Here is an 18,034-nt window from a genome sequence, read left to right on the forward strand (position 1 = left end):
AGTTAGTTTAGTTGCTGAACCCAACGTAACCTAACTTGGCTTGATACCCATCGCCGCCCGCTATTATGGGCGTAAAAAAGGATAGCAACGAAACGGCAAAACTGCTGTTATGTCTTGTTTACACATCACGAGACCCCCAAAAATATTTCTACCGCTACAGCGTTGCCAAGTAGACGATTTTAAAATTAAACGTTAATAACAAGGAGTAAAGTTATCGAGTTGCGCTTCACGGCATAAAATCATTAAAAGTAGCCGCGAGAGTATGATGTGGTAATGACCAAATCCTTATTAGTACTTTCGAAACGTTGTTGACATTTCAATAATTATTAATTATTTTCATATTTTTTCGATGGGTGCACGTTGTACGAGAATGACCGATCTTTTCAAATAAAGGAAAAGACCGATTGAATCATTTGATCCATCAACAGAGCCCTTCAATTTGGTCGCGGAGGGGCCATACGCTCCCCCAGAAAAAAAAATGTTTAGACACTATTGTTGCCCCTCCTGAGTTGGAATATCGCGCAGTCTTTTAGAAAGAAAAAAATTGATTCTGAACAGTAGACAGGAAACCACTTCGAGGAGTTTAAGGTCCGAAAGTCGTCTTTCGTTCGCTGCTGATCAGATAGCCCGAATCCATGGCGCTCCTTTGAGAGTAGGAAACGTTATTTATTAATTTTTTAGTGCTGGCTCAATATTGTGTCAAAAGTAAGCCAATAGATTCAAGAGTATTGGGTAAACGTTGATCTCATTTTGCCCAAATGTTTGTTCCAACCGGGTAAAATCACACAAGAGCACAATAAAAAGCAATGCTTCCTCTCTCTCCGGGAGTAAACAATACAACATTAATTAAAAATTAATTGAATTTTCACTCGGCAATTTTAGTTCCCCTCTATTGTCTAGTTCAAATTGATTGAAATTGGAAGAGAACCAAACGTTCCTGTGGAGCTAGAATAACGCTCCTCTTGATCGGAGCTACATGCCGAGAGAAAGCTCCTCGCTACCTGCTCGAGCAGAGTTGAGAAGTCGAGTCCCGAGTTTTCCTGCGTACCCGATTGCATCAAGGGATAAACGAGGATTTCCTGGTGCAGTTTGGCAACCCCGGAGGGAAGTTGGAACCCGATCCTTGAAGATAAGGGATAAACTTGCCCAACTCGCGATCTCCGATCCCACGATGCTGCGCCGCATAAACCATTCACTTCGCTCGAATAAAAGCTCTGGCGCCAACGTTGTCAAATTGAGGCTAATTAAGAGGTTTATCTTACAGTGTCGTAGGAAGAACTATAACCGAAAAAAACCCACTAATGAAGAGGAATTTGAATTATCGAGGATAATTGAATGATACTCGCAGAAAATGTATAGTTCTCGGTAAAAATATCGATCAACGTTGTAATTGATGTACTTGGAGGACAAGGTGCATAAGTCAGGGCCGGATCTACGTTTCACGTAGGGGGGTGCAAACTCAGATTTTGGCGCCCCCCACGCCGGGGGGTCTGGGGGTATGGAATACCCCCCAGGAAGGCGGGGGGTTCGGGGGTCCCCCCGGAAAATTTTTGAAAATTACAGCGTACCTAAAGGGCGTTTTCCGTAGTTTTTAGCGAAAAATTGATTTTTTTAAGTTTGATTTTTGAGGTCTCAAAGAGCGGTATACGCGCATGTAAAAATACTTGCAGTCGCATTCCTCAATACATTCTTTATGTGTGCTTTCTATAAAGCACTGACAGATACGTACTTACACTTCACATTTTATGAATGAATATTGGGTGTACCAAAGGGTAGGTTGAAGCTCCAGCGAATGAAGGAGGTAAGTATAAGTAACATTTTTGTGATTTTTAGAAAGACGATTTTAATGTTGAAAAGTTACGTGGGGTCTTGCAGCAAAAAAAAAAAAAAAAATTATTTAAAATGGTATTTTGAGATGAGATTTGTTCAAAATCACCGCTACAGGTATTTTGATTTTTCAGTAATCTCACTTACTCCCTTCATTCACTGGAAGCTTTTTCAACTGTGAAATTGTATCGTAGGGAAAAGCTTTTTTGAGGGTTAGTCGTTAAACAGAGTACAACAAAAACAAGAGAAAGAAAAGGATAAGTAGGTTTTAATCAATCCCATTAGTGGAACGTGCCAATAACATGTTTTAAAATTGTACTTTTCGTGCCTTCCCTGGTAAAAATTGGCAGTAGAATGTGTGTTCCAAAATACTATAGACCTAAAGCCGGCTGTAAGATTTCCAATAGCTTCTGTAGCCGGCTGTACAATTTCTTATAGCCTTTTATAGCCGATGGCGATTAAGCAACAGCCAGACGATAAAGTTTATGCTAAACGTTACTAAATACGGATACTATAGGACTTAGTTAGTTTTTGGACTACCGCTCTCTTTTTGTGCCGTAGTATCTTGATTTATTTTGCGAGGAAAGCTTCGTACTTTTGAAGGATGCCCGTCATTCTTAATATGTTGGAGAACCTTCAATTTCCTGTGATACTGGGCAATACCTCTGGTGTGAAATAGTTGCTTCAGACGCCGTGGCACGCTGCGGCGCGGCGGGCGGGCAGAGAGCGCAAAACGCGCATTGGCGCCTACAAACCTAACAGGGATACCTCACGCATTGCGCAATGCGTGAAATATCCCTATTAGGTTTGTAGTCGCCAGTGCGTCGCCGCCGCTCCGCTTTGTGTTAGGCTCTAATATTTAATCTGGCGGAGTCAGCGTTTTTCAACTCATGATTTTGAAATGTTTGCACACTCTGTATGGACTATTCTCATTTTAATTGATGGAAAAAAAAAAAATACGTTTTAAAGGAAAATCAAAATATAATATGTATGTGTTTCGTAAATATAAAGGTACTTCCGTATCAAACTTAATGATTTCCAAAGCACACGAATTTCTACACAATTTCTTATAGCCTTTTATAATCGATGGCGAAGAAGCAACAGCCAGGCGATAAAGTGTAAAGCCCGGTGATAGGAACTATAGCCCAACTGTATACTTTTTTATAGCTTCGTATTGCCCGGCTATATGATTTGCTCCGCTTTCTACAGCCAGCTATATAATTTTCAATAGCCTTCTCTAGTCGGCTATAAGAACTCCTATGGTATTTTGAAACGCAGCTCCTATCGCCAATTTTTACCAGGGTTTTTTTCTGAAAAAATGTCAATTAAGGAATCAAAATTAACCGTGTAGGCAACCACACTTTCGATTGACAGAATGGCCAGATTTGTCAATCTTTCCCGCGACATGGTCGACCGCAAATAATTTTTGATGAGCTTTAACTTACTAAAACTGCGTTCACAGCTAGCGGAGGTTGTCGGCAAAGTGCAATACATACGCAAAGCGATCGCGACATTTGGGAACGTATCTTTCTGGTCATTTTTCGCAAATAAATTCAGAAGGTTAAGAGGGCTTAATTTTTGAAGATTGCCAGAGAGCTCTCTGGCTTGTACCCAAAAGACTTCTGTTTCCTCGACAAACTCATAGGGATCTACGTCCATTGCGTACTTCATGGCGAAATCTTTCGCATGCTTTTTAAATCGTCATCATTCAACTTATTCATCTCTTCGCCGTTTAAAAAGCCCTTTTCCCAAAAATAGATTCAATTTTCCCGCCAATCTTACACGAAAGAAATTCTAAAATTGTAAACGCTGGAATCTTGCAATAGGTTAGTTCTGCTGGTCACAGAATCATGCTCCTTAGAAGATATGAAAACTGACAAATTTCGCCCCTTTTTCTATAATGTTATTCCTGTTTCGGAACCTACATCTTTTCTTCCTCTCCCTCCCTCCCCTCCCTCTCTCACTCTCTCCAAAAAAAGTCATTGCCATTTTGGCGCCCCCCCCCCCCCCCTAAAGTAGCGCCTCGTCTTCTTTCATAGTTTAAGTTTACAGTCATCACTCATTGTTATTTTAATTTCGTTCTTTCCTTAAATCTAGCGCCTTTTTCACCCCCGAGTTAGCCTCGTTAACCCATCGGAATTCATTTAACGATTCCGTGTGCATTAAAAATATTGGAATTTTCAATCCATACCTTTAATCTTGACGCCTTATGCTCAGTGCTGACTTTGACTTCAGCTTTCAGGTGCTCTTCAGAAGATATGAAAATTGACAAATTTCGTCCCTTTTTTCTAATGTTATTCCTGTTTCGAGCTTTGTGGCAATTAGGCGTGGTAAAGCGCCAAAAATCGCTATAAAAGCGACTCATATGTATGTATTCCTGTTTCGATGTTCGTAACCTCCCTCTCCTCTTCCCCCCTTCTCACCCTCCCTCCCTCTCACCTCCTTTCTAAAAAAAAGTCATTGCCATTTTGGCGCCCCCCCCTGAAGTGGCGCCCGGGGCACGTGCACCCACTTGCCCCCCCCTAGATCCGGCCCTGGCATAAGTGCAGTTTTTGGTAGAATTGAGTTATTCACGAACTCAACCATAATTTAACTTTAAAGCATCAAAAAGTGAGGAAACTTCCTTTCCGCCATAAGGCTCCATGTCATTTTGAAACTTCAAACACTTTTTTCTAGAAATATCAAAAACTGCACTTATGGGCTCTGTCCACCAAGCCCCTGAATTACCTTATTTCAGTAGTCGGAAATTATAAATTAAAATGTCGGGAATTCTGTTGTCATCATATTTCTATTGTTCTTTTACGCATACGTCCAAAACTAGAGGCGGGAGGGGTTATGAAATCTCGCCGACCAATCAAAGAGCGTATTTCTCTGTAGTATAGGATTGAGAAGGCAATACAATTAAGGCTATGCATGCTCAAGTACTCCGGAAAAAACACCGTATGAACATTCTATCACTGCCAAATTATCTGTGATAAAATATTTATGAATATAATGGAATCTCAATTATCCGAATATTCGTGGCGGACGGAGTGTCGAATACCGGAAATGTCGAATGATCCGGGGTAACTTCCCGACTCGATTCCCGAACTCATTACTACACACCTGCTCTGCCATGCTAAGGAAAAATGCCGTATGAGCCTGCAGGCGTTGCCACATTTCCTTCGATAAAACACAAATTTTCAGGTCAACATATGAATATTTTTCTTCCAATCTTTTTGATAATTTTGCTCGCAATTCCACCGAAAAGTCCTGAAAATTTAAAGGAATAATATTCACAACTTTTCTAAAAAATGAACATTTTATCGAAGGAAACTTGGCAACTCTCGAATGTTCATACGGCGTTCTTCCTTAGCACGGTAGTGCTATGCTCATATAAACGATAAATTTTCCAAACCGAATATCCGGGTGTGCGGCGTTGCGAACTTTTCATCATACTTTACATTTTACTGGAAAACTATTCAACGTCATTCATAGGAAACTCTCTTTATTTATTAATTTTTTTTTTTTTTTTGGGTGGGGGGGGGAATATTCCAAGAAATCATGTTCATTATTCTCTCTTCATTGAGTTTCACTGTTGACGTAAGCAAGAATCAATAACGTATGAGATTGTAAAATGGTTTACTTGGTGTTGTTGCGTGAAACGAATTTGAAGCGTTGTGTTATGATTTCAAAAATGTTGGCAAAAAATAACGAAGATGGCGATAATTATGACCAAAAATGCTGTCGAGATTATACCCACACCGATGCGAATTATGTTGTATAATTGATCTGTTAGAACGCGGCGAATCGCCTTCAAATGCGCTTGATACCCTATGCGTCACCGCGGTGTTAGTTTAGTTGCTGAACCCAACATAACCTAACTTGGCTTGATACTCATCGCCGCCCGCTATTATGGGCGTAAAAAAGGAAAGCAACGAAACGGCAAAACTGATGTTATGTCTTGTTTACACATCATGAGACCCCTAAAACAATTTTCCCCACCTACAGAGTTACCAAGTTGACGATTTTGAAATGAAATGTTAAGAACAAGGAGTAATGTCGGATCACCGAGGTTCCCATTTATTTTTTCTTGCACATGCCACATACACCAGCTGAGGAAGCGAAACGGATTCCTCTGCAGCATTCGAAGAGAAAAATTGACAGGATTTGTAAAAAATTCCTAACGCTCGTAAGAACTTTTTTAATAGGGCGGCAGCGCACGATCTTTTCCTGGCTTGATTTAATTTCCTCACAATCTGACAGGTTTCGCATCCAGGCCAAGTCTTATTTTCGATTCGCCGTTGTGCCACCGCACCGCGCCACCGTCATCCGACGTAGATCCCAGTCGTCTGCACTTTTCCCCCTTTCCTCAGAAGTTGAATTTCCTTATCCTTATCCCACTCCTTTGAGAGATAGAAGATAAAAATTACCTGCACGTCCTCAAAAGTTATGAGGAGTGAGTTTCTTAACACTTCTCCTCGACATGGAAAGAGCACACCAGAACAGGCCTATTACAAGGAATCCTCAACTTAATATTTTGTGAAAGAGGCGCGTGCAATAAAGTTTACTTCATCACGAGGACGTGGACTTACCTTTTCTTTCGTTTTTATAAAATAAAAATTACCATTACCATTAGATTTACCATTTAGAGGGAAGGGGAGGGGATAACAAAAGCTTAGGAAAAAGGAAGAATTAAAGCTACTGTACATGCTATTGATGGGATTCAAACATGTTTTACCAATTTTTACAGACCTCAACATTTTTAATTTGATTTATAATGAATAGATCAATGCGTGTACCTGATTTAAATGTAACTTTACGCTTTTCTACTTCTGTACCCATTGAATTCTCTATTTCACCTCAGAGAAAAGCTTACAATACAGCTCCAACCTAAAGTGTGTAGGCTTTAACTCGAGGGAGAGGTTATAAAACTGATCTGCGAAAACGCAGAAAAGCGCCTTCATTTTCGAGTGATACCTGAAGCTTCACCGTGAAGTTAATTTAGTTGCTTGACCCAACCAAACCTAGTTTATCTCGATACTTTTTACCGTCCGTTGATTTGGGAAAAGGATAACAACTAAACGGAAAAACTGCTGTTATGTCTTGTTTATGCATCATAAGCTCAGTTTCTTATGACGGGAATGAACACTCGTAAGTAGGTAAATAATGAAGCTCATGTAAGAGATAGAAAATACATAACATAAAAAATTAACAATTATTACTTCAACAACATATCGACAGCGAGAATCCGCAATCGCATATTTCGTTTGCGGTGTCTGAAAATCCCTGCCTCCATGTTATTTTTTAAAGGAGAACAAATTGACATCATTCCTTGAAGTTTTGTAGAATTTTTTTCGCACAGAGAAGAGAAATCACGGCAGTTTTAAAGAATTTTCGTTGAGTACTTTTCCGTTTAAGAGATCAAGTATGACAGAAAGTCTGCGACGTCGCAAACCGAGATACGTGGTTGTGGACTTACGCCGCACAGTGGATCGAGTCAATACGAGAGGTCGGACATAATTTGGAAACTTTAAACGCTTATAACTCCATATATACAAAACATTGAGGCTTGGTTCCATTGGTTTCCTCTTAAAATTTCCTTCCTTAACCACTCCTTGAAATTCAAAATGTGACGAAATAAACATCATCATTTGCAGTATTAGTCAAAAATTTCATGTCCGACCCCTCTCATTGACCCGATCCACTGTGCGCCGTCGATATTTTCGCGAACCTTAAGGTTTACTTTTTTTGGGTTACATTATTTACATATATTTCTTCACTTTAAATATCATCTTATGGATTAGCTACATGAAAAGTGCATTTTTTGTATTTAATTCCTCTTCAGAGCGCTCTGCTGGAAGAATATCCTGTACTGACGTTTCTTTTCAAATGTTCACAGGTACGCATAGAATTTCCTTCAAAAGAGGACGATATACGTCAGGGCCGAAGCGATGGGGATGCAAGGCCCCGAGGCTTGAGTATTTCGAATTAAGCTTGTGAAAAATAACATACTTGGTGGCTGCCGTCATCCTTCCTCATGTCTCCGCCGTATCCGAGCCGCTCTGCTCTAATTTATTCTCTTGCGGGCGAATGCGCGGATGGAGCAGGTAAGACGTTAAGATCCTTACTTTCATCATGCATCCCATAAACCCAAGCTTATTAATTGCTTCCCCGTCCATCCCCTTTCCCTCCCCCACTGTCCGTCCAAATACGCGTCACATAATTTTCTGCATTTGACAAGTTGCAGCGTAATTTTGAACGTGGAAAGACCTTCCATCATCGAACACTGGAAAAAAAACACATTGGATCTAGAGTCCAGAGTCTTAAAAACATCGACAAGAAAAAATACTCTTGATTCAATCAGAATTTAGCTTAAATCAAGAACCAAGCCTCTTAATTAAAGCGGATTTCGTTTTGATTCAAGTAAAAATCCGATTGAATAAAGAGTATTTTTTCTTGTCAATGTTTTCTAGAGTCTGGACTCTAAATCCAATGTGTTTTTTCACCAGTGAATATGTTTTTTGAAAGAGGACTTTTCCAATATTTTAACGGTGAAATTAGAAAAAATCGGTGTCTAATACTGTTTTCACTATTGGCTCTCTAATCCTTTATATTGTAATTGTTTCGTCACAATTATTCATTTTACTAAGCTGATTGTCATGATGTTTGCGGCTATCGATAGAGATCATTGTTTAGATCAACTTCTGAGAAGTGGGTCTGAGGGGTGCGGAGGGCATCTCCTAAAATTCCTTAATTTTCTACTCATATATTTTTTCAAAATAAAACGGACCAATATTTTGCGTGTCATTTTCAGATAATATTTTTCTATGAATTAAAGAAACGCACACAAAATGCCATGAGACAGAAACTGTTTGTCTTTACCTCTGAAATAAAATCAAATAGATGATTATGCATGCTCATTTTTGGTAAGCTGCAAGCTGCAATTCTGTTCCTCATTCCAACCCGTTTGAAAAATCATTCCATATTGTGTCCATTTGGAAATTCTCATACAAAGGTATCATAGTCTCCATAAGTGAGATTTTTATCCTTATATAATTCAAGTATTGATGTTTACCCATGAATAGGGGAATTACATCGGATTCTATGGGAAAACTGTGTGGATTCCGTTGAAAAGTGTCTTTTGTACAGATGCGTGAATTTGGATTCAATACAGATGCTTCCATTTGGATTCTATTCCACGTTGCCAATGTGGAAATAATAATGTAAAAGGTGTCTGTGCATACCTTTTTCTGACACTGTCATGGCAATGTTTTTGGCACAATGGATCTAAATTCTTAAGGCACTGAGTTTTTCCACCGGCCTCCCAAAGTATACTTTGTACTAAAATGATCAATATCATCCGTGAATACCGGAAAGGAGCACGATTCGGAGCTGAGTTTGATAATTGAACAAGCCATATATTGTTTATTGCAAATCCCCGAGGGTGAGAGATTGGCCACGTAATGACTGTTCAAAGAGCGTCAATTTATTGGCTCTTAGCACGTGATTTTTATGGATCTCGTCATTTTATCGTCGCGTATAAAAGATGCGATAAGACCGAGGTTGTTCCTGTTAACTACGTTGTTTATGTGGAAAATAAACCTTGGCGGTACACCTATAAATTTCATTGAAAATGCAACAAGTAGATGTGGACTAACACTTTTATTACAATGTCTCGGTTATTTAATAAAACAACGTGCTGAAGGTTCGCAATTTGAAATTCATTTTTGCGCAGCGAATCCAAAAATTAGCCTTCAATTTTATGTCAAACAGTTTCAAGCATATTGTTAGTAGTCGCAATGTCTTCGCTTTTTACACGATTACAAAATGGATTTACCACTCTTGTATGTCGAACATGATCTGAGAATGGTAAATTTATCTGAAGAGGTCTACATTCCTTGACATATGGTGCCGATTAGTGTCATTATGCCAACATATTAATCAAAGTTTGTTCAGAACTCACTGCAGAAGTTGAACATTAGGAAAGCGTCTTACTAGACGCTTGGGCATGGACTACTGCCCATGTTGTTTGTTCAACCTAGCTACAGAAAAAAGAAGTATCCCAATAAATAAGGTTATTAACCCAAATATCGCGGTACCACCCCAATTTGAGTTGCAGTATCGCAATCAATTGGAAAGGCCAATATCATCCGACAAAGTGGGATAGTACCACATTTTTAGGGAATAGCGCCCAACCTTTTTTTTTTTCGTGGTCCAAAACTAAGAGTGGAGGCTGAAGAGGCTACCAGCACCCTGAAAATTGCCAAAAAATTGCGCTGAAAGCCTAAAATTTGCCAACAAATCAGAGATTGAATTGTTATCTCTTAAAATTATAGATAGCATTACTCTCCTCATACAGATGCTCTAGTTTTTCCTCAGGGTGAGGGGATAGACAAGGTAAGATTGGAAATTCTCGAGACGTTCGCGAAACTATTTCCACAAACTGGAGCAATTACTAGATGAAGCTCGCGCGAATGTCTCTGCAGAATGCTGAGTTTATGAAGCTGCAAGGGTGATCAATCATCATTAATTTTTACAAAATGACACGTTAATTATAGGGTGTGCTTGAAACTTTAATTGGATGTTGAATGAGAGGCGCCCTGGCCCCGGGCCCAACCCAAGTCGAGGCTTGACTCCACGTCGAGGGAAGGAGATGGCTGCGACACGACTCTGCGTTCGTTAGTCGTTGCCGAATCGATGGAATCGGCGTTACCATTAGTCTGTTCTCATATGTACATCCGTGTGCAACTTTCTGAAAAAAGTTGGCGAGTGGTATCAATCTCTTCGTTATGATGTCTAGAATCAGAATTTGGATGGTGATAACCTTGAAAATCGTGCAGGAAGCGCCTAAAGCCCAAAAACAAAATGGCGGCCGCTCGGTAGGCTTTATTTTTGAAAATTCCGTATTATGGCATGTGAGGTATCGATTCCTATGTTTTTTGGGTCGTAAAATCCGAATATGATGTTTAAAATACCCTCCGATCAAAAAAAAATGTCGCAAATCCAACATGGCGGCTGAAAATACCCACCCGGCGCGAAAATCGCTGAGTTCTCATTTGGCCGTCTAGTAAGGCGGCCAATGATTGTATTGTGTGGTCCCAGGTTTCAAAACAGAGTTACAACTCACTGTACGGCCCATAAAAAAAAACCAAAATCCAATATGGCGGCCAAAATGGCCGCCGATCGAAACCTGTATTTTTGGTATCGGCGTATGGCGTCGAGTGGGGTATCGTTTCTGATGTATTTTGGGTCGCACATTACGAATATGAAGTCAAAAATTACTCTTGGCCAATATTGAAGCTCCTAAATTCAACACGGAAAAAAAAGACCTGTCATTTTAACAGTCGCATTGAATGTTAAATTTGTTTGACGTTTCTCTGTTCTTTTAGTTGTCGCGACTGATAGTTTAACATTTTAAGTATGTTGAAACAAAAGTGTACAACTCTGTTAGCTCAACATCTTATTGATGCTTTTGAAATAACATTCTGTATGTTATTCCATCATCACACGACTGCTGAGTTAACGTCAGGCGCAGTCATTAAATCAACAGTTCCTGAAGCTTTTGGAATGACTGTCATTGACTTTTGATTTTACAGTCCACACGTTATTTTGACATTCGTTTGGATTTTAAATTTACACTCGTGCAGGTGTTGATCTAATGTTTTGAAGGTCGTTAAATTTGCAGAAATAATCTGCTAAAGCAACAGCGAGGGTGTCGAAATAGCAGCCTCTCGTTTAACAGCGAGTTGACGGTAAAATGCTGTCCGTTGCACGGAGCATTCCATCCCGGCCAGTCCCGCGCGATCGGCGCAGCGCGCATGCGCAGTTGTATACAGTTGTCGATCGCCCCGCTGCGAGCGGTGACGCAGAAAACCTCTCCTACCCTACCCGCCACACTGCCCACCCTCCTTCTCGAGGGTTGCGCGCCGTCCTGACAAAGGGCCCGGTCAGGGAAATTCTCAGAACTCCAACCGCCCGGGCCCTGCCCGGGCCTGGCGTTCGGTTGTTTCTTCCTTCGGCGTTGTTCCCGCATTCCAGTCTGTTCGCTGAGAGGCCGCCATGTCATTGTTTAAAGGGATTTCGTTTGCTCAACAGTCAGTGGTTTTGAGTCAGAGAAGTCTTGCGCTTGCGTTTCGAAATCGTGCTCAAATTGTGTTTGCGAGTGAATTTTGGCGAAGAAAGTGATTAGTTTTGATACTCAGTGCGCGATCTGCAAAATTAGTAGCTCCATAGGAAAGTAACTCTTACGATATAAGCAAATTTGGGCACACTGTAATCAGTTGCGGGCAGACGCCATTTTTTGAGGCATCATCATGAATCCGTTCAATTCGAAATTTCTGCTGCCGTATATTTGTGCTTTTTGGTTTTAACTTCACCATCGACATTACACGCACTCTCAACTCAATTTGGTTTGCGTCCAGTGCATCAAATTATTATTTTTAGCGTGCCTTACATATTTATATGCAGGCACTCTTTTGATTTCGTTTCCTGTAGATTATACCATTAGCTGTCCTCTATACTTTCCGACCCAATTCCATTGTGTAATTTTTTCCTTTTCTTTCGTTCAAAGAAATTTAGGCTAATTGAAATGAAATGAATTAAGTGATAATTTAGCAAATCTTAATCTTGGTAGAATTTTTTGAAACCTTTTATAATACATTTTCGGTGTTTTTAACTCATAAGCACGATCTGCTGTTTGGTTCTTCCGTTGTTTTTTATTGATGATGCCAACGTGACATTGTCTTAATGGCGTAAAGTGTTTCAATGTGTAATACAGTGTCTGTGCGGTATCTGACCAGGCTGCGAGTGAAAAGTTCGGTTATTTGAAAAAAGAAAATAACGGATGGAGAGGAAGGGTTTAAAATGTGCCTCACATAATTTGTTGACGACCCCAAGGCCATGATCAATTCTGCCCCACCGAGAACTGCAAAGATGTTTACTTTGTGTAGTGTTTCTGTGCATTTAAACTGTTAAAATATTTGTGAAATTAACTCATTGTGAAACTGATTTAGTCTGTAAATGTTACTTTGACCGGAATATTATCTACGGTTTTTGTATCATTTACTTGAAACCAGTTAAGCAGTTATCAGCTATTTACATAAGCATGTAAGTATGACCATAATTTTTTACAGTTGCTTGGCATTGTATCTGCTACATTAACAGCAGTGTGAATGAAAATTCAAGAGCGATTTAGCTTTTACATGAGCAGCAGCGCTGCTACATTGACAGCAGCGTGCATGGATTTAAATTCAAAAACGAACTGGCTGTCATGAGAACAGCGACGCTGCAATTTCGACAGCAGCGGCCGCTGTTAAATCGAAGGCAGCGTGAACGTCAATCTGATGGGGAACCGGCGTTTACGCCAGCAGCTGCGCTGCCAGTGTAACAGACTATTCGATGAAGGTTGAGCAGATTTTGCTGTCGTTGTCACATTCATTTACTGTCAATGTGACAGCAAAGCGCCTGTTGTAATAACAGACAAAGGTAATGTTATTTTAACAACCAGGATGCTGTGCCGTTTTTTAACAGCCAAGGGCTGTTCCTTCAGCAGTCGCGACGATTAAAATGACAGGACTTTTTTTTCCGTGAACATGGCGGCTAAAATGGCAGGCATGGATAGAATAAAAGCAATTACACACAGCGGTAGTCCTGATTTAATACATTTGTGGGGCCTCTCAAACCAAATTCAAAGTTAAAATTCATCTGATCACACGTATACGCCTTTGCCATCCATTTTGACACAATGAATGACTGCTCTTAAAGCAGTCTTGAATCTAGGAAGCACTCTGTTAGGCGTGCAAACTAGATATAATGACTGAAAAATCATGTTTTTTTTTCGTCGGATTACACATATTTTACTGGTATCTCTGTAATCGATAATTAGATATTGCAAAAATCAAGGAGGTCTGCAATTTTGTCAATAATGTTGCAGAAATTGGCAAAACTGCTGAGAAACAATTTTTTTCTGAAAGAATTGAAAAAAAAACCACTCCGTTTTGGTCTCGTATGACAAAAATTAAAGATAATTCATTTGCATCGGCATCAAAAAAGATAAAAGTATGCCACAAAGACCGTCTAATTGTCATGAAAACGGATCTTTCTTTAATTTCAAGATTGTTAATTGCATCGCGACGTCGGCCTGATGTCGATGTAAAATTTAACATCAGCACATACGAGTTCTCCGCGTTGCCTAAATCATTATTTGGTCCCGACGGCAGAATGCTTCACTGCACAAATAAATCGAAACTCCTGTCCATTTTGGAATCTCTACCGGGAACTTCAATACAACAAGCAGATGAAGGAAATTCCTCATCAGTCACTAATGAATCGCCAGACTTGAGTGGAAAAAAAGCAGCCATAATAGACGGTATGGCTCTTTTACACTGCTACTTCAAGCCAGCAGGGCTCAAGACGTGCGAGGATCTCGCAAAGGATTTTTCCAACTGGTTGATTAAAAAATTCAGCTGTTACGATGAAACTCATATTGTTTTTGATACTTACCAAGCTAATTCTCTGAAAAATGACACAAGAGTACGCCGTCAGCAAGGTAATGAACCAATTCATTACAAAATATCAGCAGACATGAAAATTGCATCTATTTCAATGGGAAAACTTCTGGCCCATGACAAAACGAAGGATGATTTGACTAACTTCCTTTCTATTCAAATTTTGAAGTCAGCAAAGATTAAGAAGTTGAAATTTATTGTGAGTTGGAGAACCAACGTGCAATCTTCGGATGGCACCGATGTGCAGTGCCTTCAAACAACGCAAGAGGAAGCTGACACAAAAATGATTCTACACGGTGTTTTTGTCGCTACAAAAGGAGTAATTAGCACACACATATATTCACCTGATACAGATGTGGTAATTTTAGCTTTGCGACGCATCCCCATGCTCACCGCTGAAGTTGGAATGTTTATAGGGCAGGGTATGAAAAAGTTTATTGACCTACTTCCAATTTACAACGCCCTTGGACCTCTTAAAGCATCTGCTCTTGTAGGCTTGCATACGCTGTCAGGCGCTGACATTACAGGATCCTTTGCACATAAGGGGAAACCAAAATGGTGGAAAACCTTTCAGTCCGCAGATAATGAATTATTGGAAGCATTAGTACAGCTTGGGAAAACATAGCTCCTACCTGAAGACGTTAGAGCACAGCTAGAGAAATGTGTTTGTCAGCTGTACCTTCCAAAGACCACATTAACAGATATAGGCGATGTAAGATGGTGGCTGTTCTCCAAAAAGCAACGCCAAGATGAAAATCTGCCTCCCACAAAAGCAGCCTTAAATCCAGCTCTTCTGAGAGCACACTTACAAGCTTTAGTTTGGAATCAGGATCTGGTTCAATTCCCTGAAACCCCTTCACCTATCAATTTTGGATGGCAAAAAGTTGAGGACAAATATGAGCCGATAACCTCAACTATTCCTTGCATTCCAGACTTGGTCTGGGAACTTTGCCGATGCAACTGTGTTAAAAAGCGCTGCACTTTACCTTGCGTCTGTAGGTCACAAGGGTTAAAATGCACAGAAATGTGCAAATGTGAAGGTGATGCTTCAAATTGTGACAACATAGAATCCTCCGATGATGAGGGAGAAGACGAAGAGGCCATCGATGAATCCAGCGACAGTTGTGATGAGTAAATCAATCAGAACTCAAGATATTTTCTCAGAGCTTCTATACTGAAAATGTTAATATGTTAAGGAAAAATTGGCAAGGTAACATGGTAATTGGTAAGGTACTAGGGTATGGCATGGTCATATAGTGTGGCATGGTACTATGGTAAGGTAATATTGTATGGCATGGTAATATTGTAAGGTAAGACGGTATGGCATGGTAATATGTGAAGGTATTTAATGATTTTGGGTATTTTGAGGCAAAATCTATATAACACAACTTTTAAATTGAAAATACATTTTTGTAATCATTGAAGGAAATACATCGAAAAACATGATTCATCTACTTTGCTTATTATTTATTTGCCCAAACACACATAAAATCTTCTAACAGTGTTAAGTCTTACTCGCTTGTCGGGTCCAGTTTTAGACTTTTGTGAGTATTTTGTACTTTTATTTTTATTCGCGGCCGATTAGCAGACTTTGCAGACAAATTCTCCTGGATACTCCGATAAGAAACTTCGCAAAAGGTAAGTACACCCTAAAATGTGATAGCCGTCCCGAGGATGCATGGTTTCACTACTTACCTCGACATCCACATTTTACGTGGTTATTTTATCATTTAAGATCGGCTATTGTAGCAGCCATTTATAGTGTCAAAGTGGATGGCAAAGGCGTATACGTGTGATCAGATGAATTTTAACTTTGAATTTGGTTTGAGAGGCCCCACAAATGTATTAAATCAGGACTACCGCTGTGTGTAATTGCTTTTATTCTATCCATGCCTGCCATTTTAGCCGCCATGTTGAATTTAGGAGCTTCAATATTGGCCAAGAGTAATTTTTGACTTCATATTCGTAATGTGCGACCCAAAATACATCAGAAACGATACCCCACTCGACGCCATACGCCGATACCAAAAATACAGGTTTCGATCGGCGGCCATTTTGGCCGCCATATTGGATTTTGGTTTTTTTTTATGGGCCGTACAGTGAGTTGTAACTCTGTTTTGAAACCTGGGACCACACAATACAATCATTGGCCGCCTTACTAGACGGCCAAATGAGAACTCAGCGATTTTTCGCGCCGGGTGGGTATTTTCAGCCGCCATGTTGGATTTGCGACATTTTTTTTTTGATCGGAGGGTATTTTAAACATCATATTCGGATTTTACGACCCAAAAAACATAGGAATCGATACCTCACATGCCATAATACGGAATTTTCAAAAATAAAGCCTACCGAGCGGCCGCCATTTTGTTTTTGGGCTTTAGGCGCTTCCTGCACGATTTTCAAGGTTATCACCATCCAAATTCTGATTCTAGACATCATAACGAAGAGATTGATACCACTCGCCAACTTTTTTCAGAAAGTTGCACACGGGACTGGATTTTTGTACATATGAGAACAGACTACATCGCCAAAGCCCCTTTTATGGGAGCCTCAATTTGTTTTCTCCGTCTGTTGCCAAATTTCACGCAAAAACATTGAGTAAAAAAGTCGCGGTCAATAGGTCTCCCACCAATGCTCCCATTTCCCGGATTTAGTTCTCTATTCCGGAACTTTTGAAATTTTCCTGAATTGTTCCTGGAAATTTTGAAATTACCGATTTTTTTTTGGATTTTTTGCATTTTCCGGAACTTTCTCGGAACTTCTGAAACAATCCAAAACGAATCCCGGAACTGTTGGCGGTCATGGAGCGTGAAAAATTGGAACAATAAAGTTCCGAATCCTGGAACATTTGACCGACATGGAATGAATGAGAGCACTGCTCTCACACTAAAAAAATATAGATAGCGTATAAATAGCTAGCGTACAATAAATAAATATAGATAATACGCCGCGAGTAGAAAGTTTGCAACGTTGATATTCAGATGAATCATTTCTATCTCCCTATTTTATGGATATGAATGCATTCATCGCAACTGATTCGGTTAAATTTATAGTCCTTCGTTTAGCCCACAAAAAAGTAACATAAAGAGTAACTTTGAGTGCGGACTACCGACAGGAGTTTCTTCCGATGGTAACTCAATTTTTCCAGGTGGACAAGCTCTACAGTAATTTAAATTGTATTTGCATTTCAAAAGCGAAAGGTATGCTCCGGAGTTGAAGAATGTTCAGCCTACGAGGTGGTGCCGGCGCTGCCAAGTGCTGCTAGTTGATAACTCTCACTTTTCATTCTTTCTTTTTTTTAGTCGCTAAAATCAATTTTTCATACGCGCCTTCTGTTGTGGACAGCTAACTGGATTGTATTTTGCAAAAAGAAATCAGGAGCATTACAATATTGCTAAGTTTGTGCAGTTCCTTTTGTCTTGGAAGGAACACCTGATGATCTCTAAACAGTTTCTATTTTACTCGCTAAAAACTGTAAATTTAGGACAAAAATCATCATGTAAATTTCATATTTTTCCAGCATATAAATCGTTATATTGCAATGGGCCAAGTTGCACAATCTAAGCATCATTGCAATGCTCCTGGTTCCTTTTGCAAAATGCAATCCAACTGTGTGTAGCTCTGTGAACAACCCAAAACCTATGATTTTTTGATAAATTACAAATTTTCATGAAAAGTGGTGAATATTTTATTCAATTTATCCGATTAATTTTACTCTC

General features: G+C 39.8%; 1 protein-coding gene across 5 annotated transcripts in view; it reads left to right on the plus strand.

Annotated features, from left to right (window-relative positions):
• The window catches only part of unc-13-4A (BAI1 associated protein 3), a 232,930-nt gene that overhangs the window by 65,555 nt on the left and 149,341 nt on the right, over positions 1–18,034 (plus strand). The window contains exon 2 of one of the 5 annotated variants that reach the window (XM_072300628.1): positions 7,709–7,916. The exons of the other annotated variants lie outside the window; for them this stretch is intronic. The gene's annotated coding sequence lies outside the window, so the exon portion shown is untranslated. The remainder of the gene's footprint in view (positions 1–7,708; positions 7,917–18,034) is intronic. 5 annotated transcript variants of the gene reach the window in all.

This window comes from Bemisia tabaci, chromosome 5, assembly GCF_918797505.1.
Source record: "Bemisia tabaci chromosome 5, PGI_BMITA_v3".
Lineage (NCBI taxonomy): Eukaryota > Metazoa > Arthropoda > Insecta > Hemiptera > Aleyrodidae > Bemisia > Bemisia tabaci.